General features: G+C 40.9%; 1 protein-coding gene across 7 annotated transcripts in view; it reads right to left on the reverse strand.

Annotated features, from left to right (window-relative positions):
* TLN2 (talin 2) overlaps positions 1 to 25,799 on the reverse strand; it is a 481,890-nt gene that overhangs the window by 261,279 nt on the left and 194,812 nt on the right. For 6 of the 7 annotated variants that reach the window (XM_070469188.1, XM_070469186.1, XM_070469187.1 and 3 more), the window contains exon 3: positions 9,341 to 9,405. The exons of the other annotated variant lie outside the window; for it this stretch is intronic. The gene's annotated coding sequence lies outside the window, so the exon portion shown is untranslated. The remainder of the gene's footprint in view (positions 1 to 9,340; positions 9,406 to 25,799) is intronic. 7 annotated transcript variants of the gene reach the window in all.

Here is a 25,799-nt window from a genome sequence, read left to right on the forward strand (position 1 = left end):
TTCCCACTAGATGTCAGTAGCACCTCTGAGTGGTGACAATAAGAATTGTCTCTAGGCAATGAAAAGAGAGGAGATCATCCCAGGTGGAGAATCTCGGCTGTCAGGGATAAACAGCCCAGTTTCTCCAATAAATCACAAGGGTGGGAAAAGATGGAAGGGTAAATTGTAGATTAAAAGGGAAGTAGAAACATGTCAATCAACTGCAATGTATTTTTTAAAAAATATTTATTTTTTAAAAATTATTTATTTATTTACTTATTTGGCTGCACCGGGTCTTCGTTGCAGCATGTGGGGTCTAGTTCCTTGACCAAAGTGTTGGACCTGGACCCCCTGCATTGGTAGTGAGGAGTTCTAGCTACTGGACCATTAGAGAAGCCCCCAACTGCAATGTATAAACCTTATTTGGATCCTGATTCAAAGAAATTTTTTAAAAAGACAGTCGAAGAAATTTGAACATTCATTTGATATTTAATAATATTAAGGAAGCATTGGTAATTTCTATGTTTTTGGCGTGATAAGGTTTCATAGATATGTTTTTAAGTCTTATCAACTAGGGACATATAATGAAATACTGACAGAGGAAAAAATTAAATAGCAAAGCAATGCCTCCATGTAACTGGTGGGAGACAGGAAGGTATGCATGATATAAGACTAGCTAAGAATTAATCATCAATGAACCTGAGTGATGGGCATGTAGCTCACCATAAATTCTCTTAACTTTTGGATATGTTTGAAAGTCTCCATAATACGGAGGTATGAATAAATCAATCTGGCAGGCAATTTCATTCCCAGTCCTCACAGAGCACATAAGCCCCAGAACGACCAGCAGAGGGACATAAGAATTTATAGTTCCCCAGGTTTGTCCAGTTTCTAAATGCCTCTTGGGGTCCTATTGGGATGCTGAAAGTAAACGTATTGCTTACGACACAGCCCTTACACACAGGAGCCAACTGCTTAGTTGCAAGCTCTTTCAGTGCTGGGAGAAGACTTGCATTGTACTGAGTGGGCACTAGAATTCTGGCATCTAAGGTGGCATCTGCCTAAGGGATATTCTAGGGCAAATTTGTCTATAAAGGATTTTTGCCTAAGTCCTGGATACAGACGTTCGCCTCCAAGTAAGGTATCAAATTTTCCTCATCCTGGAAGGAACCCAAGCTCTGTGAGCTGCCTGGCCCACCTCAGATCATCATCCTAGGTAAGAGAAAATAAACTTCTATCTTGTTTAACCTATCAGGATTTATAGTCTTTTCCACTATGCACAGCAAAACTTACACCTATTAAGCCAGAAATAAATTCTCCTTTCTCTTGGAAGGCTATTCTAGCCTACAAGAAATAGCCACTTCTTTCTCTGAACTGACTCTTTTCCTGCACATTTGTCACTGATGCCTCTGCACTCTTCCTGGAACTTCTTTCTTCCTGGAAACTTGCAGACCAAACGCGACGCTGTCACTGCGTGCTCCAGGGCCAATTCTTATTTCTGTCCTTCCTAACTCAGAGCATTGACTGTGCCTCCTCTGAATCTGAGTTTCTGTGAACAGCAGCCACCAGAGAGGACGAGGGCTCTGCTCCACACAGCTTATCCAACAGGCCTGTGTAAAACTCTCCAGTGGGACAGAAAAAGGAACCAAGAATCCTGCGTAACCCAGATGCCTAAGCCAAAAGCTCTCCTGCAGCGGAGATCGAGTCATTCTTCACTCCTTAGAGGTAAATAAATGGAAGACTATAAAATGTACTTGGGGAATGTTTAGGATCAGGTAATAAAAGACTAATAAAAAAGACTTCTTAAATGTCACTTATTTCCCTCTCTTGCTCAAGGGTTGGGTTCTATCCCAGTCTTCTAGAAGCTATGTTTCTAGGCATGGGATAAAACCTTAACCAAGATTTAAATTATCCTAGGAGACTTCTCCCCCAAATCACTTTTGCCCAAATATCACTTGAATATAAAATGAAGATCAATGATCTTCGTACAATGGAACCAAAATTGTCTCATATGTATTACAACTCTGTTCATTTAGCACACTTTCCTATCCTGACAACCCATCAATTGATAGATAAATAACAAATTGCCAAGTCAGAATTTATCTTTGCAAGATGATGGTAAGGTCATCTTGGACTAATCATTATCTAACTGAAATGTGAGAATTCACCTCTGATCACCACCTCAACAAGGGAAATATTGACCCCTCTCTATTCATTCATTCTCAATTTCACTAAACTCAGATAATTCCTCTAGAAACAAACAAGCATGCATGCATGCTAAGTCGTTCAGTCATGTCCAACTCTTTGCGACCCTAAGGACTGTAGCCCACCAGACTCCTCTGTCCATGGGATTTTCCAGGCAAGAACACTGAAGAGGGTTGCCATGCCCAGGCATTGTTCTAAAGACATCTCTTTCACGCTTATTTTGGGAACCTACACAAAATAGGTCAAGATGTTTGGAGAATAAGCACTATTTGCACCGAGGAGCCCATGTTAATGCCACCACCTTGACCTAGCAGAGGAGACAAAGAGGAACTCCATCCGCAGCCACTGGCACCTCAATGGGCAAATGACCAGCTCCATGGTAGACAGTGGAGAGACTGCTGGGTTCCACTATTAAAGCTCCACCTGGGGTCTATTTAGTAAGTAAGGCAAGCATCCCAGAGAAGGGAGAAGGCCAACACTGTGTGGACCCAACAGCCATCCATCTGGTCACTGTCATAACAGTAACTCAGTAAATAGAGTTAAGCTAGACGATTTACTCCGACCAGTGCATTTATGAGAGAAAGTAAAGTGTGTTCAAAATACAACTTGATTGTCTCTCCAATCTTTCTAAAATAACTACTAAAACACACCTCATATTAAGATAATCAGAGAACTCCCCTGGTGGTCCAGTGGCTAAGGCTCCATGCTCTTAATGCAGGGGGTGCAAGTTCAATCTCTAGTCAGGGAAACTAGATCCCATATGCAACTAAAGATACCATATACTGCCACTAAGACACAGCACAGCCAAATAAATAATGAATAAATACTTTCAAAAAAGATAATCAAATGCACCTAACACACATAGATACTTGAAGGTCTAAGAAAACCCTTAGATCAATAACCACCATTGATAAAGCACCTTTCCAGTTCACCAGCATGACAAAGGGTATAAAGCCCTCTTTATCACTTTGAATTCACAAAAGGGACATTAAGTAGGTAAGTACTTTCCAATTTCCAGTCATTCTGTATAAGGAGTCCCTGATCACACAGTGCAGCCACAAGGTTGAAGATGGGAACTAAAACAGAGCTGATTCTCCTAGAGCAGCAGGAACTTTTCGGGGGAAGATAGAGGTTTGTTGAAGAAAGCATGCAAAAGACAGAAGTCTTTTCTAACTACAGCTGCCACCATGCCCCCAGCCTGTGTCAGAATCTAAGAAGCACTTCCCAGTGGAGATCTTGGATATCTCTCATTGAGATTCTCAACTTCATGGTATACAAAATGTCAAGGGTAACATCTGTTTCATGGGGCTGGTGTGAAGATTTCCACAGACACCAGGCATCTAGTACTGAGGTGCCTAACACATCAGGTCTTCATTAGATGGTGGTTAAGGTCAAAGATCAATTGGGCTTCACTGGTGACTCAGTGGTGAAGAATCTGCCTGCCTAGACAGAAGATGTGGTTTCAATCCCTGGTTCAGGAAGATCCCCTGGAGAGGAAATGGCAACTCACTCCAGTATTCTTGCCTGGAAAATCTCACGGACAGAGAAGCCTGGTGAGCTACAGTCCATGGGATCACAAAAGAGTCAGACATGACTTCGTGTTTAAACAACAACAATATCAAAGACCAGGCTACTGCCCCTTTATAGACACCATAGCCTGAAACTACTTTTCCAACAGTAGAAACAACATCAAAAACTTCTCCTGGCCATCAGCACTAGCTGACAGGCAGGTAGCACACCCAGAAATCAGTTCTTGCTAAAGCCTGTGCCACTGAGACCTCCAGAAATAAAGTGGGTTCCCAGCAGGGATGAGAAGGCAGAGACTAGGAAAAGACTCAAGGCTGTATTCAAGACCGCTGGGGCTGTGTGCAAGGGAGGATCCACTCACATGTGCTCCATTGCAGGGCCTAGGTGTGAGGACATCAGGCTCAGAGAGAGATATAACCACCACATAATCTGACTGCCATGGGGACAGCAGCTACCTAATTATGATAGAGTAAAAGGCTGTTTCTTGCTTTAACATTCGGAATCGAGTTATAGGTAAGTCACGGAAACCTTTCCAGGGATGAAAGAATAGAATATGATTATTCTATTATACCTGAGAATATAAAATTCAAAGGTATAGCTGCCCAAAATGGACAGGTTGAGTGGGGGAGGATGGTAGACAAGAAATAGTGACTCTAGGACACAGAAATAGTGCCTCTAAGACTGGAAGAGGCTGACATGTCATCCAAGGGCATGAGGGAGGGTTCAAAGCATGAATCAGCCATAGAAGGAAGGGAGGTGGGAAGGTCAGAAGGAGCTAAACAGCCATCACAAGATACCAAAAAACTGCTTTTTAAAACTGATGAAGGGAGAAATGGTGCTGCAAGCATAATATTTATATATGTGGAAATCACCGAACAAGCAGGAAAAATGACCCATGGGGGTAGGGGTGGCGGGGACAGCGGAGAGTGGTTATTTCTAAGAAGTAAAGCTGCTAAGTGAAGGAAGAGAGAGGGAGAGATACTTGTTCTTTTCCATGAGAAGCTTTTCTGTAGCATTTTCTGTTTTTAGCCATTTGCATGTATTACTTTGACTGAATTTTTTTTTCTTTTTTTAATGAAAGATCCTCTATAAGACCATTGTTTAGACCACAGCAGGAGGATTCTTCTCAACTTCTACCAGGCCTGACGGTGGTGTGTTGAGAAGACTGCAGCTGGCTTTACGCTGTGTTTACTTTATTTTAATCTTAGCAAAGTCATGTTTAAAATCTACAAGTGCAGTAGGCATTTTACAGTTCTGGAAAGCTGTCCAATTCTGGTTTGTTGTAAACAGAATAGAAAGGCTTTGATGGTCATTTTAGATTGTCAGAATATGGGGCTTCACAGCTAAAAAAAACAAGAGAGTCATTTTCAAGATACATGTTCAATAGGCACAAGTATTCAGAGACTTGGAGTCCATGAAACAGAATCAATTTTTAGACAGCAAAGGCTCAAATCTCAAGTTCTCCAGGAAGGCTTTTGAATTTTGAAAGAAATTAACTGACGAGCATAATTAGCCAAAAAGCTTAAGAGACAGCACATTCTACAACATCCATGGATTAAATTTAATTACGAAAAATGATCTGGAAATGGTTACTGTTGTTGTTCTGCAACATTTAGCAAATACAGACAACAGAGGAAGGACCCCAGCACAAGTCTGGAAATCCTGATCAAGGAGATAATGCTAATCAGGACTCACTCCCAGCCACTCTGGGAGCCCACAGCGGGTGGCAAGGGGCAATGCCTACAGTCGACAGAGTCACCTCGGGAAACCAACTAATGGAGATGGCAGGAAGACAGAAGTGCATAACAGATTACATTTTTAATGAAGAAAAGCAAGCACAGGAACAACTTATCTTTTCTGACATAGCCATTTAAGTGACTGATACAGAGTAACAAATAGCTACATAGATCCTGCCTTGAATTTTACAGATTCAATCCTCTCCTAAACAGCACTGGGAACTAAAAATTCCCCAAGAGCCAAAAACAATGTTTTTCATTTAAAATCAGTTTTAAAATATTTTTCCTTACTAGCCTGCAGGGAACATGGAGATAAGTTCAGATTATTGCATCTATTCTCAAATCTGGAATATACCATGAGTCATTAAGTTAAACACTAAACAAATCATTTATCATATGCTCCCCTCCATCTACTCTCCATCAATCTCTCTCATCTCTCACTTGCTTGCAATGCTTTAAAGCATCGTGTTTATTCTTGTGAAGCATGGCTGTCTCACATTTAATAGCTCATCGCTACAACATCTCACCCAGCATGGCCTTGCCTTCTGAGAGGCTCACAACATGACTGATTGATAACATTGCTCATTTTTTAAATTTTATTCAGAGTAGGACTGGCCCAGTTCCCTACAATTCTACTTCCTCTCATTTATGTCAAAATAAAAGTGCCTCCAGCATTTATTCATAACTTCAGACACTTCCAGAAACGTCAACATTTCAGATCATCTCTCTTATTCCTATACATTTAAGATAAGTGTTTCTGTTATTGTCATCATTGTTTGATACAGCTTTTCCCTTTAAAAAAGGCGGGGTGGGGTGCGAAGTAAAATAATTATCCCTGGGGTGGAAGCAACCCAACTGAAGCATACAAATCAGGCAGTAAACCAAGTGTTAGGCTGACAGAAGGGGAAACAACCAGATAAGTCTGTCAGATTTCATTTAAGTTTCCCAGAAACTAGGAACTAGGAATATTAAAACACAAGAAAGCCAACCATCACTGGGGTGGGGTGGGGATGGGGGGGTTTAAAAGGACTGCATCACCATGTTGCAATCAACAAAGACCATAGTTAACAACACAGCATTCCTGAAGCAATCAGGGTAGGCATGCAGCATCTTGAACCATGTTAACTATCAGCTAATTATTAACTATTAGCTAATTAACTATTAACTAATAGTTAACCATCTTAACTATTAGCTCCTCCCTCACACTATTTCACTGTCCTCATAATTTAGTCCATTATTGCCTATGCCCTCCATCCATCCCATCCCTCCAACACATCCCCATATCTCCAAGGAGAAGTAAGCAAGAACCATACTCTTCCATTCTCTACACACCCGCGGCATAAGAACACACCTGGTACACTGTTTTTGGATCTGAAATGGATGGGAAAGCCATGTATCTGATACTGGGAAAGACTGAAGACAGAAGGGGAAGGGGGTGACAGAGGACGAGATGGTTGGAAGGCATCACCGACTCAATGGACATGACTTTGAGAGCAAGCTCCAGGAGATGCTGAAGGACAGGGAAGCCTGGCATGCTACAGTCCATGGGGTCGCAGAGAGTTGGACACGACTGAGCGACCGAACAACAATGGTATATCTGATGTGTTTCCTGTCCACTATGCCCAGGCCCTTCACTGACACTGGCCCACCTAGTGCTGTCTGCACATCCTCAAAAGACAACATCCATGTCAAGACACCCAGAAGATCTCAGGGCAGGATGGCTCCTTTACTCTTTCCTGTCCTGTGTACGTCTGGTCCCACTGCCCTCAGCTCCTAACTCTTGACCATGTCCTTGACCCCTTCCCAGCCTTGCATTCCTCACACTTGGCATTTGCAATTATGTCCAGAGTTAGATATTCAGCCCTTCTCACCTCTAGCTCTCAGTATCCCTACAGTGCAGGCAGACACTTATCCATCAAACATCACGTGTCCAGAGGCTGCCCACAGTGGTGTGAAGCGAGGATTCTGTACACTTTTATCAGACAACTCAACACACTGTCACGTCTTCATTTTTCCACTGACTGCAAGGTGGCTCACAGCTAAATTTAATGCTCACATGGACGAGCCATTTTTACTTAAGTTCCCCGGCAGAACAATCCCTTGTCTTTTCACCTCTGACTTCTTGTTGGAGAAGCCAACCATGCCAGCTGTCACAGTACTTTCTGAAAATAGCCAATGTATATAACTAGAGTATATTTCTTTCCCACTTTAAAGGAATGATACAGTTTTAGAGGTAGAAGAGCTCTTATCAGTCATGCACCCTAATATTTCCCAGAAATCAGTCCCCAGGCCTGCGCGAGTTGATGTTTAAAGGTCAGCGGTCACCAGAGAAACAAGCAGAAGGAAATAAAGAGCTTTGTCACAATGCTAAACACAATCAAAAGACAAATTCAAGACACACCTACTTTTTCAGTATTAAAATATTTCTTCTTTCATGAAATGATATTAGCAGATGGTAGTTATTTTTGAAAAATCTTTATGAAAAATTGTAAACACAAAATAAAGAGATTAGCATACAAATAGAGAACACTCATGTACTATCCAGGTTAAACAATTACCAACATCCTTTAAGTACAGCCTGAAAAATCTAGTAAAAATAGGTCTTCATTTTTTGTCTTCCTTTTCCACAAAATCTCAAAGTGTGGGAATTATGAGGCTGGGCCAGCCTCTACATTTTCAGATAAGGATTTGGAGCCTAGCAGAGATTAACCCGTCTAGAGTTGCACAGCTGGTCAGGAACTAATATATCTGTTATGCCATGATATGGTTTTGGAGCAGAAACCAATCCTTTTTAACCTGTCAGACTTTAACTGAGTCACAGCCAAGACCTGCAGAAGACCGCCTTTTGTCCCTGCCCAGGGCACTTCATACAAACTACTCGGGAGCAGGTAGGCACAACAAGTACAACCAAATGAGGAAAACCAATAATCCATAACCAACATTTACTTCATCTCACACTATAGCAATTGTGTCCCATCGCTGGAGGGCTCCAGGAACCACTAAACTGTTTCAGCACAAAGATTACTGAAAATAGGTCCATCATTACTGGAAAAAGGGTATCTTTTTAGATACCATATCCATGAGTTAATATACAATATTTGACTTTTTCTTTCTGACTTACTTCACTCTGTATAATAGGCCCTAGGTTCATCCACCTTGTTAGGACTGACACAAATACATTCTTTTCTATAGCTGAGTAATATTCCATTGTATAATGTACCACAATCTCTGTATCCATGGAGACACAGACCTAGAGAACAGAATTGTGGACATGGTAAGGGAAGGACAGTGTGGGGCTAATTGAGAGAATAGCCTGGAAACATATACACTCCCTTATGTAAAATAGATAGCAAGCGGAAATTTGCCGTGTGACACAGGAAATTCAGCCCAGTGCTCTGTGACAACCTAGAGGGGTGGAGTGGGGAGAGAGAGGGAAGGGGAGTTTGAGAGGGGACACACATATACCCCTGGCTGATTCGTGCTGATGTATGGCAGAAACCAACACAATATTGTAAAGCATCCTCCAATTAAGAAAAAAAAACACTGCTGAAAGTTCTACATTAACTTCTCATCCAGTATTTCCCTCCCTATCTCCAAAATTATAAGGCAAATTTTGAGTGAGTGAATGAGAATCCACACAATAAGGTAAAAAACCAGCTACCAACCCCTTTTTCCAAGCCCTACTATGCCCCCATCAAACTAGCAGATGGAAAAAAATCACATAGCAGTGGAGGTAATAAGACCAGGCAGCTACACTCCTATCTCACAGAACCATGGTAAAAAGAAAAATCAAACAAGACAGTATGAAGCAACAATGTTTTAATGTCTGCAAAACTTTATCAGTGCAGGAAGATGACCTGTTGAAAATAAAATATTTTTTTTAACAGACTCACCTAAATTCTCAGGTTATGTGAAGTCGATTTCCCTGAAGCATCTGAGAATCCTTCAGCAGCAATACCTAAAACAGTTATGAAAACCATCAGAATCAACTAATGTTATAGACATCAGTTTTCAAAAAAAAAAAATCTCAATCTATACATTTGGTCATTTCCCCACACTAAGTGCTAAAGGAAATAACTCAGGAAACAATGAATTTCCGCTGCAACACATGGGCTGGGAATTTTCCTGACCAACAGGGAATTGAGGTCCCAAGGCACTTATTTCAGAGACCAACATTACGTTCCAGTTGGCAAAGAAGCAAAACACATTATTTTCTTCCCTGTGATGGGAATGTTTAATGGCTTTAGATTTAAACAAAGATCAAATATATACATTATCCTTCCTGCCCCCACCTATATTTAAAACAAAAATCACAGGCACTGCACTGGTTGTTTTTAAAATCAGCATCCATGAGCTCTTGTCTTATTCACTTTTTTCCTCCGTAGCTCCTGAAACCTGTCTGTGAAGCAGTCCCGCCTTGGTTCCACTGTTTCCATCTCACTCCCAGTTCTCTGAGGCACTGATAACTGAGCATTTAGCACCTTATCCATGCAAACCCAATTTGAAAGACAGAAGAACCATAATCAATCATAGATTATGGCCAATAAAATGGGCCAGCATTAAACATTAAACAGTTAATGCTGTTAATAGTTAAACAATGGCCAGAGTGAGAACATATATATGAAACAATCAAACAATAAACATGCAGCCACAGAACCAAGTTTCATATGAAATAGACCAAGTGCATGTAATCTAGTCTGGGTAGGCATGTGAGACTAGTTAATAAAAGATGTTGGCTGGCTGTATGGGAGGAGAGAAAAACCTAGCACGTCTCTCTCTCTATCTCTATTTAAAGAGAATAAATTCAAAATAGAATCAATGAGTACTAGAAAAATATACAGATGAATAGTTTTATAATATTAAGATAGAAAGGCCCTTTGTAAACATGACATCAAAATGTAAAACACAACGACTGAGACATTTGGCTGGCAACATTTTTTTTTTTTAAATCTCAAATACAGGAAAGGCAAAAACAAGCAAAAAAGAAAGACAACAAACAAACAAACTTAGATACTTTGGGTAAAATAAGAAACTGAGTAAAATATTCATACAAGAGCTATATGAAAGGTCGCTATCTTTACAGGAATATGTCTGAAAAGCCAGTAAGGGGGGACTTCCCTGGCAGTCCAGTGGTTAGGATTTCGCCTTCCAATACATGGGGTGTGGGTTCAATCCCTAGTCAGGGAGCTAAGATCCCCCATGCCTCAAGGCTAAAAAACCAAAACATAAAAACAGCAGCGGTATTGTAACAAATTCAATAGTCTTTAAAATGGTCCATATTGAAAAAAAAAAACTTCTTAAAAAGTCAGTAAAGAAATTAATACCCCAGCTCAAAACGGATGAAGCAAATTAATAAACTTCCCATGAGAAGAAATAGAACAGTGAATGGTAACAAATGCATGAAGAGATACTCAATTACACTAATAATGGGAAAATACAACTTCAGAAAACCGAGCTCTTTTTATCTGTCAGATTGGTGATGATGTCCAAGACTGACAGGAGCTGTTGTTATGGCCACAGCTCACGATGTAGCCACTTTGGCAATCATGTCAGCATGTAAAATGGCACACCCTTTGATCTAACAGTCTTTCTCTAAGAATCTACTCAAAATAGATTATTGTGAAAGCAGAAAGCTGGATACACATAACATGTTTATAATCACTGAAGGTAGAGAGAGTAAGTATCCTAAAGGTTTACAAATAGGAGATGTCAAGTAAACATGTATTTATTGATGATATTTATTGATACAAAAAGAGCCATGATACACTTCTGAGTGAATAAAACAGGCAAGACTTCCCTGGTGGCACAGGTGATAAGAATCTGTCTGCCAATGCAGGGAACATGTGTTCGATCCCTGGTCTGAGGAAGATCCCACATGTTGCAGAACAACTGAGCCCATGTGCCATAACTACTGAATCCTGTATGCCTAGAGCCCATGCTCCACAACAAGAAAAGCCACCGCAAATAGAGAAAGCCCGTGCACAGCAACAAGACTCAGTGCAGCCACAAATAAATAAATAAAAATTTTAAAATAAAATAAAACAGGTAAATGACCATGCAAAGTATGATTACATTTCTGCATGTGCATGTCAGTGCTTCTAGATGTCCTTATACATGCTAAAAGGACGTTTATTTAAACAGTAATGATTGCCCAACTATCTGAATTTTAAAGCATTCCTGCTTTTCTTATAACTGTTTGAATTTCATATAATGAGCATGAATTTTTTTTTCCCCAAAGAACACGGTGGAGCTGTTTTTTAATGTCACGCTTGAGTGTAAAGTAATATACTGTATAGATTGCTACTTTCTCTCCATCACCTTCTCTCTCCTCATTGTAATGCTTGTATGACACATGTGCTTGCTGTGAACACTGATGAGAGAGGGCCCTTCCTTCTCTCTGGCTCCTGTTCATTCCTGAGGGCCACTTCATCCTTGCCTTAAGCTCCTAAGACACACTTCTATCCTTATTATAAATCTCTCTCTCTCTTTTTTTTTTTAACTTAAGCTAGCTTGAGTTGGTTATCTGTGACCAAAGGAACCCCATGTAACACAGTGCTGCTTTTGATTTTCCACCTTCTCAATCATCCATTCCATTTGAAAATAGAACAGTAAATCTTGTAATCACATGAATGAAGATTTGTTGTATACAATGCCATGTATTGTTTATGACCTACAGCCAAAGGAACTGAAGCAGGCAGCTCAAAGTTAGTATAACAAAGGCAAAAATACTATTCAATACTTCAAGAGATAGAGGAGCTCTTTCCTGACTAACATGAGAACCCATGAAAAGACTATTTGAAAAAGAATAAAAACAAAGGGGACATATTTGTCCAGATGGGCTATTTCTACTGTTAAAATAGTCTCCATTATCATGTTTTAACCACTTTGCCGATTTATTTTTATTGGGTTATATTTACATATGAAAAGCTTTATTTTCTTTCTATTTAGACTATAAAGTACAGAAATGTATTCCCATAATGGGCCCATTATGTTCAATTTATCTCCAGCAGACAAATTTACTCTTCTCATTGCCCTATCTTTAAAGGTTCAGAAGTTCCATATAATACAAGAATACTCCTAAGACTGTAATTACGAACCTGGCTAAAAAGCAACAAATATACAAATCCCTTCGGAGGTGTATTGGATGTCAAATACAAATCTAATTAATCCCCCTCAATCTCCCAAAGGGTCCTCTCCCCAAAAAAATTTGTCTAGAAAGTAGAAAAAGGACTATCCAATTTCAAAGACAAGCCATCAAAGGTTTAACTAAACATCTGTGCCTCCAGGGCATCACTCAGACAAACACGCAGGCCACCCAGTGCCCACTGCTGGCCTCTGTTTTGACCGCCCCCCGCCCCAGGGCAGGGGCATCTTTCTAAGTAGATAGATGGGGGAGCCAGGTAAGTCCATATTTGAGGCTGAGATACATCAGGATTTGAGACAGAACATGGCATTTAGGGGAAGAGCAATAGCACAGGGATTTACAGTGACTGATCCTGATTCTGTCATTTATTAGACCTATTGAAAAGCAGAGACATCACTTTGCCAACAAACGTCCGTATAGTCAAAGCTATGGTTTTTTCCAGTAGTTATATATGGACGTGAGAGTTGGACCATAAAGAAGGCTGAGCACTGAAGAATTGATGCTTTCGAACTGTGGTGCTAGAGAAGATTCTTGAGAGTCCCTTGGACAGGAAGGAGATTAAACCAGTCAATCCGAAGGGAAATCAACCATGAATATTCATTGGAAGGACTAATACTGAAGCTGAAGCTCAATACTTTCACCTGATGCGAAGAGCCAACTCACTGGAAAAGACCCTGATGCTGGGAAAGACTAAAGGTAGGAGGAGAAGAGGCCAAGAGAGGAAGGATGGTTGGATGGCATCGTTGACTAAATGAACATGCATTTGTGAACATGAGCAAACTCTGGGAGGGAATGAAGGACAGGGAAGCCTGGCATGATGCAGTTCCATGAGTCGTGTCGCAGAGTCGGACACGACTGCGCAGCTGGATGACAACAACAATTAGTCATTTGGCCTTGGTGCACCTCAGTTTCTTCCCCTGTAATAATGCCCAGGAAAAGGGCTGTTGTGAGGATTAAAGGCAATAATACATCTAAAACAATGAGCTAAGTTCAAGAATCAAACATAATCTTGCTTGACCTCCAGCTCAGTGGGAGCTGCGATGGCCACTGCCCACAGGCAGAAACTCATTGCCTGATCAGAGCAAGGTCCCTAGAGAACCCTAGGACAGCATATGTCTCTACATAGGACACTTACCTATTCAAAATGACTATTTTAAACATGAATAAGACCCTTCCAATTAAATAGAAATTTAATCTAAAGGTATCAGGAGCCTGTGATTTGAAGGAATGCTGACTTTAAGAAGCCTTCTCTGGATCATATGATAAACTTCTTGGCAGCTCCCATGTTTCACCTTTTCTGGAGTATTTTGAGAAGTGTTTATAGACATGATCAAAAGGCAGAAAAGCTGCTGGCTAAAATGCTTGTCACCAACAGAAGGACCTAACTGTTTTGTTTTGTTTTTTGCACACCTTAGACCACCTCCTCCTTCCTTGTGGAAACTTAGATATAACTCCCCAAGTCCCACGTCACTCATTACCAGAGAAGAGAGAGGAATACTTATATACTTCAGATGCAGAAATAAAATGGATGGGTAGAGTTTCTAACACAGTGCATGGAGCCCAGTAAGCGTCCAGTAAAAGGTACATCTTTAAATGATTCATCTGAACATCAGTAAAGAAGCAAAACGCATATTAAGTAATCTGGGACTACACAAGGCACTTTTTCACCATGAGAGTCTTATGGACTCTTTTTTTCCCACATCTCACTTGGCAAAATCCCCACAGGAATGCAGGGCCAAGCTAAAGGGGGTTTTAAGCCATGAGAGCCTGCACAATGTATATGGCTGAAATCACACTATGTGGTCAGACCCAAAGGAGCCAAGAACACATTTGTCCTAATATTCCAATCAAAGATGGAAAACAAGGCAATATGACACTCAGACTTTACCCTGGTACCATCTACACGAACATAAAAATAAGAAGATAGGCCTGTATGGGCAACATCCCAAGTGTTTTTGGTGCCCAAAGTTACAAAAGGGCTTTTCATAAGGCAAGACCAAGCAAAGGCGCAGGAGAGCCACTAGATTTCAGCCAAACATGAGCAGATATACTACTCTTAGATTGAAGTTACCACTAACATCTGACACATTTATTACTAATTGCTCAAAAACAAAATCCAAGAAGAAAGAGACCAAGTGTGATGTTCCAGTAGACAGGAATAAATAAAGATAGGAAGGGCCAAAGAGAGAAAAGAGGACAAATTGTGAAAACAAAATCCTTCCAACTTCCCAACTTCCTCCAATTCTACCCTTTGCCAAGGATCATTTTTTTTCTCCTCTGAAACCTTGAGAACATTTTCTTTGAAAGCACAGTTCAATAATTAGAGTCCAGTTCTACTGTGTCTGACTCCAAGGGAAATGACAATTCTCTTTTCATGGCTTTCCTTGGCTGACTTTCCAGCTAGAGACTCGGTCCTGGGGTCAAAGGAGACTCAGGGAAGCCAAGCTCCAAGTACCAATGCTCATGGCCCTCAGAAGTGAGGAATGATACATGACCTTGATCTCCGCAAGCAGAAAGAAAGGCTCCAAAAATCCCTCTAGATGCCTCTTCCAGCAAACCAGGAAGTAAGAGGTGTTACGAGTGAAAAAAGATTCTCAATATGCATGTGTGAAATGCTGGTTTAAATCAAGGAGTTCCTTTAATGCAGAACATTTTGGACAGTTCAATGTGCTAATGTGGATATAAATAAGAGGCCTCAGCCTTATCTGGACACAGATTCCTTTACCTTTCATGGTCTACGTCGTGGTACACGTGCCCAGGTCAACAGTTTGGAAAATAATGTTATAATTAGTTCTTTTATGCAAATGACTATTGAAGGCTCACTCTGCCCCACTACACACGCAATGACACGACCAGGCACCACGTCCCTAAAGATCAGATCACAGTGCAAACAATATTAATGCAAAGTACTGTGAAACTTCTGTTTACTAGGAGGGTTAGAGAAGTGCTCTAATTACACTGCTCTACCTCCTTCAGTCTTTAGATGCTTTTCACAGCTGGACAACTTGAGAAATGCCCTGAATTCCCTGTTATGCTATAATACACTGTTCTCCATCTCTCGTTTATATATAAGTAAAACTAAAATATTAACATGAGGTAGAATGTAAGCTTTCACAAGAACAGGGACTCCTCTTGGTACAGAGCTATCCCTCCAGCCCTAGAACAGCAGGTACAAGGATGTTCCACAAATATCTATTATGAATAAGTGTTAGTCACTCAGTAGTGTCAGACTCTTTGCGATCCCATGGACTGTAGCCTGCCAGGCTCTACTGTCCATGAAATTCTCCAAGCAAGAATACTTGGGTGGCCATTTCCTTATCTGCTATATGAATAAAGTACAGAATAAATAAGCTTATATAAGTGCATCAACTCATTTTATGAACTGGCCAAAATACATGGTCTACAGTTTTAAATTGATTTTGAAATGCTTACTCTAAAACAATTTCCTATTTCTTTTTTCTCAAAAGTAGTTTGTTTTGCCTGTTTCATTCCTACTAATATCTCCCACAAAATCACCCCTCTAAAATAAAGGGTATTTTTCCTTTGACTTTTGGATTAGAAAGAACTTTAATATTCTGAACTTAATGTATAAAATAACCCTTGCAATACATTCAAAAGAATAAATTTAAAAATTTTTGCTAAACGTTAATTCTCTGTAACAAAATAGGATAATGCATTAAAATTTTTTAACAATATTTTTTTTTCTTTAAGGGGATGAGGAGGAAAGAGCAGGAAAAAAACTGTTTTATTTCTTCCTTGGTCATTCAAAACATTGACTAGACCTTTCCCATGCCCATTCCTCTGACAAAACTATTAATGCCAGCGTGTTTCTATTTGGCAATTTTCAACTTCTGGTTAGGCTATAGTCCCTTTTTCCTTTTTTTTACTTTTAAAAACTTAATGTTATTAGAATATCGTTGCTTTACAATGTTGCATTAGTTTCTACTGTACAGCAAGGTGAATCAACTATATGTTTACATATATCCCCTCTTTTTTTGAATTTCCTTCTCATTTAGGTCACCACAGAGCATTGAATAGAGTTCCCAGTGCTATATGCAGTAGGTTCTCAATAATTATCTGTTTCATACATAGAATCAATGGTATATATATATGTATATATATATATATATATATACATATATGCATATCATAATCTAATTCATTCCAGCCTCCCATTTCTACCTTGTTATCCATACACTTGTTCTCTACACGTGTCTCTAATTCTGCTTTCAAATAAGATTATCTACGCCATTTTTTCTAGATTCCACATATATGCATTAACATCAGTTCAGTTCAGTTCAGTCGCTCAGTCGTGTCCAACTCTTTGCGACCCCATGAATCGCAGCACACCAGGCCTCCATGTCCATCACCAACTCCCGGAGTTTACTCAAACTCATGTCCATTGAGTCGGTGATGCCATCCAGCCATCTCATCCTCTGTCGTCCCCTTTTCCTCCTGCCCCCAATCCCTCCCAGCATCAGGGTCTTGTCCAATGAGTCAACTCTTCACATGAGGTGGCCGAAGTACTGGAGTTTCAGCTTCAGCATCAGTCATTCCAATGAACACCCAGGACTGACCTCCTTTAGGATGGACTGGTTGGATCTCCTTGCAGTCCAAGGAACTCTCAAGAGTCTTCTCCAACATCACAGCTCAAAAGCATCAATTCTTCGGCGCTCAGCTTTCTTTATGGTCCAACTCTCACATCCATACATGACCACTGGAAAAACCATAGCCTTGACCATATGGACCTTTGTTGGCAAAGTAATGTCTCTGCTTTTTAATATGCTATCTAGGTTGGTCATAACTTTCCTTCCAAGGAGTAAGCGTCTTTTAATTTCATGGCTGCAGTCACCATCCGCAGTGATTTTGGAGCCCAAAAAAAGTCTACGTTACCTATTTTTCTCTTTCTGACTCATTTCACTCTGTATGACAGTCTCTAGGTCCATTCATGTCTCTGCAAATGGTACAATTTCATTCCTTTTATGGCTGAGCAATATTCCACTGTATATATGTACCACATCTTTATCCATTCCTCTGTTGATGGACATTTAGGCTGCTTCCATGTCCTGGCTATTGTAAACAGTGCTACAGTGAACACTGGACTGCATGTATCTTTTGGAATTCTGGTTTTCTATGGGTATATGCCCAAGGGTGGAATTGCTGGACTACAGTCCCATCTCTTGCAGCAACCCTGCCCTGCGCCACCAGCATGCCAGCCCTTCTCCAGCCCAGAGTAAACCATCTAAGAAAGTCATTTGAGTCTATCCTCAGCTTCCCAACTGCACGAATCTCCGGGGGCCCTTTCTGCACCCCTGCTTCATCTGTCCCGGCAGTCAGTGCCTCAGCACCAGTGAGCCCACACTCCACCTGGAACCCCGCACTCTCTGTACGGCTTCCCCGCGGTGCCCTCTGACCTCCCAACTTCCATGCCTAAAATGGCCTCCGCACACCCCTATTCACCCAGCACCCCATCAAGATCCACCTACTTTAGGGAGACTTCGTGGACCACAACTTCGTTTCTACATTTACCATATCATGTTGAAATAATCCCTTTAAGTGTCTATAGTCCACAGAAGACAGTGAGCTGCCAGAGGACAGGAGTTCTGACTCCCCCTAGAGCTCTTGCCTCAGCTCACAGCACTGCTCCTAACACCCAGTATGTGCTCGGTAGGTATCTGAAGAATGAATGAACAAGTGTAGTATGATCAATGACTTCGAGACACCAGGGATAAGAGTAGTTAACTTTAAGAGACTGGAGTACTACAACAGCAGGGTCAGGATGGGGTCAGGGGTGTGTGTGTGTGTCTATGTGTATATGCACACCCGCACTGAAGAGAAGGGGCTGCCTCATTCCATGAACCTCCTTCCTGCTTCTTCACGGTCAAGGTTCCAGTTAAAACCCCTAATCCTGCCACCCCGCTTTCCATTTTTAGTCCCAGGGGTTTTGGTTGATGACTCACTCTCCTGCCACAAACCTAAGTGCCTTTGAGTCAGCATCTCTCCTGTTTGGCCTGCTGTCAATAAGGGAACTACACCTCTTCATAATTATTATTCCTTTTTCCCCATCTCAAAGTAAAGAAAGACTGAGATTTAAGGATCAGAGGATGGTATAAGATGTCCCCCTCTAAGCTATTCCCTATCCTAGCTCCTAAAGAACATCTGTTGGCTCACTCGAGCTTGGACCCTGTAGGAGAGCAGAATCACGCAGGGACCCACCGTGCAACCTGACGCACATGGAGAGGCAAGTGTTAGTCATCAAACAGCAGAGCATTTCTTTCAGGAAGGCAAGGTGAGAGACTACACCAAGGTGAACAAAAAGGTTCACCTGTACAGCGGAACACTGTTCAACACTAAAAAGAAATGAGCTCTCAAGTCATGAAAGGACACTGAGGAATATTCAATGTGTATCATAAGTGAAAAGCCAATCTAAAAAGGCTATATACTGCATGATTCCAACCAAATGGCATTAAACCACAGAAAAGGCAAAACTACGGAGATAGTAAAAAGATCAGCGGTCCCCAGAGGTTGTGGGCTCAGAAGGGATGAGTGAGCAGAGTACAGAGGATTTTTAGGGCAGTGAAACTATTGTATGTTAAGCTATTGTGGTGGCTACAACTCAATATACATTTGTCAAAGCTGATAGAACATACAACACCAAGAATGGACCCTAATGCCAAGCACGAACCTTGGGTGGTTGTGATTTGTCAATGGAGGTTCATCAATTGTAACAAACATACCCTCTGGGGAGGAATGTTGATAATGGGGTGGGGGTTGCTGTGTATGTATGTGGAGAGTGGGCATGTAGGAACTGTCATCACTTTCTGGCCAATTTTACTATGAACCAAAAAGTACTCAAAACATAAAGTCTATGAAAATAGAAATAAAATGAGCAAGAAGAAAAGGGTGAGGTGTGATGTCATGGATGCCCCTCCCCACCCCCGGCGCTGACGCCAGGGAAACTCCTATGGCAGAGCCTGGGGAGAGGTTCAGAGTGAGACAAAGTGGGCTTGGCCTGCAGAAGCAGAGATGGAGGACCTGGGCTCCCCTGGCCAACTGGATGGCACTCGCACAGAGAGTAATGAGGCTGAACTTGGGGTGTCCTGCGCAGAGACCGAACCTTCGAGAAGCGACCCTGAGAAAGTCTCCTCCCCGACACTTATTCTCACTGCCACCTCAGCCTTTAACCTGTGGGCTACTCCTCCGCAGTAGCTCCTCAAGAACTTCTCCTGCGCTGAAATCATCCAACTGAAGAACACACAGAGAATATTACTTTCTCAAGTGGTAAACTATCTAAACTTCCATGCCAATGAAAAACCCATCAACAACGATGGAATGTCCCAGGGCTAGGGAAAGGGGTGGCCTTCCCATAGGGGAGAAATACTAAACTCCTATAAATTCATTTAAACACTTATTCTTCCAGCCCTCAAAACCTGGCTGCCCAGGTGTTGTGAGCACCATAAAAGCAACAGAAAGAATCAAGGTGCATTGTGGAAATTCATTAGCTTCTGGGCAGCTTAAAATAGGCATTACAGACAAGAACACGGGGCCCTTTGGGAGGATGACTTGGCTAATCGAGAACAAATTAGCTACTCAGGTATACATAATGTGAAATCAGGGACACTTTTTTTTTTTAAATAAATAAGAACTTGTCATCACTTGACTGATCAGTAGCTACTGTATCCCTCATAATTCATCATTCAAAGGTAATGTTGCTGCCCTCATATCTCTTACTATGTGTGATCTGGTCTTCGTGAATGCCCACCCGATACATTTTCTAAAAGGCTGAATCCCTCTGATCTTTGTTCTACTGGTCAATGGTTCTCCTATACATATTCATTTTGGTACGTTTCATTCAAAATCAAAATACTCCACAAGAAATAGCTCTTTTGCCGCTGAAATTTCCTCTTCTTGTTACAACATTTTGAAAGTCAATCCTCCTAAGCCACATGTGTCCTCCTTCTTTCCCTGACCTGTCATTCCAAGCTCTTCCTTTTCCCAGGAGCCTTCCTTCCATGTGCTATTCTTTCTCTTGCTGTTCTCTCTGTTTTCACAGGTCTTGGTAGTTTCTCTACATAATTTGGCCATTCATTATATCATATTGTATTCCTTCCAATTCTGGTTCCACAAGATTCTATAATTCCAATAGATAAGGTGTCCAACTATTCCAACAGGTAAGGTGCCACGTGCCCAACACAAAGCCTGGTGCCCAGTCACCCACGGCCAGTGGCATCCTGGTTCCCTTACACCCACGTTGAGTGCACAGAGCACTGTGGGTCCTCCAAGCCTCACTCCACTCCTCTGCAAAAGGCAGAAGGAGAACCTCCTTCACAAGCCAACCTAAGGGCCACACAAGCATAAGGCCTGGGGTAAAATACACCTGTAACCAACACTGACTTTTTTCTCTGAAAGTGTTATCTCTGGGCTCTAAAACTGGAATAAAATGTCTGTAAGAGCAACATCAAGACTCACATCTTTCCTGTATTTCTTCAAGGCATCTTCACATAAAGAAATATTCAATAGATGATTTTCAAGCTAATGGCAGTTACTGTTGGATAATAGATTTCAGAGCTTTTTTTTTTTTTTACAACTTCATGTACCATTTAAATACCTAAAGCTTTCTATTAACAATTTCAAATAGCTAATAAAGAGAATAATGAATCCCTAAGTAATCATCAGTAGTCATGTATGGATGTAACAGTCGGACCATACATAAAAAAGGCTGAGCACTGGCTGAAGAATTGACGCTTTTGACCTGCGATTCTGGAGAAGACTGGAGAATCCCTTGGACAGCAAGGGGATCAAACCCTCAATCCTAAAGGAAATCAACCCTGAATATTCATTGGAAGGACTGATGCCAAAGCTGAAGCTCCAATACTTTGGTCACCTGATGAAAGAGCCAACTCAATGGAAAAGACCTTGATCCTGCAAAAGATTAAGGCAAGAAGAGAAGGGAACGACAGAGGATGATGAGATGGTTGGATGTCATCTTCTGACTCAATGGACATGAGTCTGAGCAAACTCCAGGAGGTAGTGAAGGACAGGGACGTTCAAGGAGTTGCAAAGAGTCAGACAAGAATTAGCAACTGAATAACAACAACAAAAGTACTTTTCACTCAGTTCCAACAATTATCAACTCCCAGTCACTCTCATTTCGTCCAACCTCCCTCTTACTTCCTTGTGGAGACTGGAGACTATTTTGAAGCAATACCAACTATTATCCCACTTCAATATAACTATTTTATAAAACTACAGTTTTTAAATCTGAAAAATACACAAAAAGCCACTTTCATTTAGAAAAAAGAAAAGTGATATGCTTATCCAATAACGTTATTGCCATCTCGTCTTCTCTGTCCCTGTTGCATACTGCAAGACATGGATGGCTCAAGACAGACCCAGCAGGCTTGAGTTCTGATTCCCAGCAGCACAGGAGCTCTCTGGGTGACTGTGGGCAGGACAGTCGCACGGCCACTCCCTGGAGGCCTCTGCTCCCAAGGAGGACGTCAGAATAGGAGGGCTCTGATGCTCACAGTTCACCTGCTTGGGCACAGCTAGAACTTCCCCTTTTCTATGTTTCTTTGTCATTCCCAGCACCAGCTTCACTACCCAGAGTAACCTAGTCTATACCTGCTGCTGCTGCTGCTGTTAAGTCACTTCAGTCGTAACTCTTTGCCAAAAACAGAATTAGCAAGTATACAGTATTTAAATAGCAAAGTCTCTTCTAGGAACAAGTTTCCTACATAATAACCTTGCATTAAAAAAAAACAAATCATTCCTTATATATATTTTAATTAAATCTCTCAAAGAAAAAAGAGAAACTATAAAGCAGAGTCCTGCTTGGCTCTTTCCCCTGGTCTTTGTCCTTATGGAATAAGCAAAAGCAATTCTTGAGTTCCCTCCCTGCCCCTGGGTGAAACTAAGCAGCTAGTCCACAGAAATGACCTGCTAAAAATCACTGATACAAATAGCCAGATGTCTTTGGGGAGGAGGGGTGACTCCCCAGATTCCCCTTCTATTCCCTCTAAGGTAACTATGAATTCCCTTGAAATTCTTTTAGACCAAATCCTAATTCAAATATAAAACTGCTCACATAAATGCAAATTATCTAACTCACTGTGGGCTTCGGTTCTCAATCTACACTACCCAGTAACATGACTACTAGTCATTCGTGGTTAATGAGCCCTTGACTGGTGGCTAATCCAAATCAAGACGTGCAATGTGTATAAAGTCTACCAATTTTGAAGACTTAGTAAAATAGAATATAAAATACCTCATTAATACATTCTGTACTGGGACTTCCCTGGTGGTTCAGTGGCTAAGACTCCGTGTTCCCAGTGGAAGGGGCCCAACTTAAACCACTGGTCAGGGAACTAGACCCTGCATGCCACAAGTAAGAGCCTACATGTCACACCTAAGACCCAGCACAGCCAAATAAATAAATAAATAAATATTAAAGAAAAATAATGTGGGTTACTTATGGATAGCATTAAAAAAAAAAAAACTATAGCAAAGATGCCTTTAAAAATAAACAAGCAAATTCCATATTACATTTTGAAATGTTAACACTTCATATGTACATGGTGAAATAAAACATTAAAATTAATTTCACCTTTTTCAATGTGGCTACTGGAGAATTTAAAATTACACACATTGTACAATATTTCTAGTATAGTGCTTCCCTAGATTCTAATTCCTTTTCACAACAGAAAAAACAGGTTTCATGTTAACCCACCATAACTGGTGTTATTTGAATACAAGCCTAAAGCTAGAATTAATTTACTTGGACTTCTCTTTCAAATTATTTTGTATACTTCCCTTAATGGTTCCTGCCAATTCCCATTAAGATTTAAATATTTAAGTGTTCCAGTAAGACAATCACAGCTACCTTGAGCATAAAATATCACGTAATCACCAGACAGACCCCATCAGACTTCAAGTCAAAACATTTAAAGGTTATGCTATTTAAAAAGCAATTCCCAGTCCCTATTTTTTTATCTCGCAATCAGAATATAACATTTCTTCTGGCTGCTATGACCTTGAGTATTAGAATTTCACTGTATGCAGCTGAGAAAATACTCAAACTCACATTTCTACTATAAGACAAAGGAGAGCTGGGTATACTCCATATATGAGGAGGAAAGCCACTTACCTGCCTTCTACTGGTTTCCAATGGACGAAATAATGAACATCTGATTACACATATGGTTGAACAGTGATTTTTTTTTTTAAGTCAAACATTTTGCCTGACATCTGAAGGTCAGTAGACTTTACAGCTCTTCATAGCTGTGTTTCTTTGTTATCAGCGGAGATCAGAATAAGTTGGAGCAATTTCAAAAAAGTTTAACAAAAAAACTGGACTCCATGGAAATTGATGAACGAAGTAAAACCTCCACTGTCTAGCCCAGCACTATCCACAGGGTGGTCTGCCCACAACTAGTTTGTGACTGGTCTGCAATAACGCAAGTACAGAAATTGAGAGTAAACATTTGGAAAGTTTTATAGTAATTTGACAAAGTATTTATGTTGGTTGAATGTAATAAAAATAAAAGTGCTTATAGTTTATGTCTGTTTTAAATATTTCATCTTTATTGTATTTTTTATTGACACACAAAAGTAGGTCAGCCCAAAACAAATTATAAATTAAATTACTGATGGTTCCTTTCAGAAACACTAATCTAAACCAACCCACCAGAATCCTTCATTTTCTGATCATCTCATTCTTCATGTGTAGGAGTCAGGAGGCATAAGGTAATAAAGGGGAAAGTGAGCAGAAACTACATTTTTAGGAAGGAAAAACCACCACTTACAAGAGAGTGAGTAAGGCAGAACTATGTCCAAGACACAGCTAGGATTAGAATCTATAACACCGTTAGGGGAAGCACACTGACTAAAACCGCCCACCCTGACCAGACACCATAGTAACCATTTGCATGAGTTGTTTTATGACAGGAGGTCCTGGTAAGGAACATGGAAATAAAAAGCCGCCACCAAAAGGAAAGGTCAAAGGAGACATCACATGTCCGACCACCTCCCAGAATCCTCCTCTCTGGCATCCATCTTGGCTGAACAAGGCGTGCACCACCAGGAAGGACTCTGAGTCAGAATGATTGGCTAAAGACAACCTGGAACCTAATCCCATCGCCATAAAACCTGAGCTGCGAGCCACGCGGCAGAGCAGTTCTTCTGGGTTCCCTTACCCTCCTGCTCTCTCCACCCAGGTGACCTTTCCCATAAAATCTCTTGCTTTGTCAGCACATGTGTCTCCTCAGACAATTCATTTCCGAGTGTTAGACAAGAGCCCAGTTTCGGTCCCTGGAAGGATCCTTCTTCCTGCAACAACACTATAATATTTCTACCTCTACAATTACAGTGCCCGTTTTTCTTCAATTATAGCTTCTTTTTTTTTTTTTTTGGCTATACCATGCATTTGACAGACTCTTAGTTCCCCAACCAGGAATCAAACCCAATCAGTAAAAGCACAGAGTCCAACTCTTTGTGATCCTGTGGATTGCAGCATGCCAGGCCTCCCTCACCATCTCCTGGAGGTTGCCCAAGTTCGTGTCCATTGAATCAGTGATGCCATTCAACCTTCTCATCCTCTGTCACCCTCTTCTCTTCTGCCTTCAATCTTTCCCAGCATCAGTGTCTTTTGCAGTAAGTCAGCTCTTTGCATCAGGTGATCAAAATATTGGAGCTTCAGCTTCAACATCAGTTCTTCCAGTAAGTATTCAGGGTTGATTTCCTTTCAGGTTGATTGGTTTGATCTCCTTGTTGTCGAACGAACTCTCAAGAGTCTTCTCCAGCACCACAATTCGAAGGCATCAATTTTTCAGTGCTTGGCCTTCTTTATTGTCCCAGAGGACATATATGGATGTGTACATTTTTAAACTGCCTAACCTGTGTCTACTGGAGTTGTTTTATTTTTTTAAGATGATCACTATTTTCCCAATTATTCCCAATTATTCTCCAATCCTATCACAATCAATGTTGAGGTTTTTATATATTCTTTTTTCCTGTTCTTTGATCTTAGTTTTAAAACAATAGTCACTTTACTAAGGTATTGATAAGCCCTAATTTCTACCTCTCCTGCAACATCTCCTGGATTACTTCTCTTTTACTTGAATACTTACTGCAAAAATATTTTCAACGCTGGCTTTTGGTGGTACGTTTTTGAGGGCATATACCTGAACTTATTTTTATTTTGCCCTTGT

This window comes from Odocoileus virginianus, chromosome 6 (assembly GCF_023699985.2).
Source record: "Odocoileus virginianus isolate 20LAN1187 ecotype Illinois chromosome 6, Ovbor_1.2, whole genome shotgun sequence".
Classification (NCBI taxonomy): domain Eukaryota; kingdom Metazoa; phylum Chordata; class Mammalia; order Artiodactyla; family Cervidae; genus Odocoileus; species Odocoileus virginianus.